Source organism: Alligator mississippiensis, chromosome 11 (assembly GCF_030867095.1).
Source record: "Alligator mississippiensis isolate rAllMis1 chromosome 11, rAllMis1, whole genome shotgun sequence".
In the NCBI taxonomy this organism is placed as follows: Eukaryota; Metazoa; Chordata; order Crocodylia; family Alligatoridae; genus Alligator; species Alligator mississippiensis.
In genome coordinates, this window is record NC_081834.1 from 60,988,972 (window position 1) to 60,989,921 (window position 950).

Here is a 950-nt window from a genome sequence, read left to right on the forward strand (position 1 = left end):
CGTCCTAGACCCTAAACACTGGAGGCTGCAAGTGGAAGAGGAACCGTGCAAAATACCCTGGTCTGATCCGGTTTGCTCTGCCTTTCAGCATCCGCTGTCTAGCACCGTGTGCCACGGGAGGCTGGATGCAGGATCTGTGGTGTCACCCAGTAAATGGCAGTCCTTCTGCAGTGCCAGAAGAAAAGCATTCATTGTCCACCGTTGTTTTGAGAACACATGGGCGCAGGCAGGGAAGCCCATCCTTGGGGAAAAAGGGCACCAAGAAACCCCAGTGGCCCAATGGATAAGGCACTGGCCTTCTAAGCCAGGGATTGTGGGTTCAAGTCCCTCCTGGGGTGGCCTTGTTAATCTTTAACCAAGGTGCAGATGAGAAGGCAGTGAACATATGTTCACAGGCTTCTTCTAAGTAACCAGTTCCAGTGCTTCACCACCCTCATAAGGAGGGAGGTTTTACTAACATCCAACTTAACCCTCCCTTGCTCAACTTTGAGCCTTTTGTGCCTTCTTCTTTCATCTGTGGCCACTGAGAGCAGTCCAGCTTTGTGCTCCTTGAAACCACCCTGCAGGTACAGATTGATAGGTGTTAGGGCCAGAAGGGACCTCAGGAGATGATCGAGTCCAACCCCCTGCATAGGCAGGAAAGAGTGCTGGGTCTAGATGACCCCAGCTAGATGCTTATCCAACCTCCTCTTGAAGACCCCCAGGGGAGGGGAGAGCACCACCTCCCTTGGGAGCCTGTTCCAGACCTTGGCCACTCGAACTGTGAAGAAGTTCTTCCTAATGTCCAGTCTACATCTGCTCTCTGCTAGCTTGTGGCCATTATTTCTTGTAACCCCCGGGGGCGCCTTGGTGAGTAAAGCCTCACCAATTCCCTTCTGTGCCCCGGTGATGAACTTATAGGCAGCCACAAGGTCGCCTCTCAACCTTCTCTTGCGGAGGCTGAAAAGGTC

The 950-nt window shown here is 52.9% G+C and overlaps 1 non-coding gene across 1 annotated transcript; it reads left to right on the top strand.

Annotated features, from left to right (window-relative positions):
• The first annotated feature begins 265 nt into the window (after window positions 1-265).
• Window positions 266-338, top strand: TRNAR-UCU (transfer RNA arginine (anticodon UCU)). Its single transcript has one exon. It is a non-coding gene; the product is annotated as a tRNA-Arg (tRNA).
• Window positions 339-950: the final 612 nt, after the last annotated feature.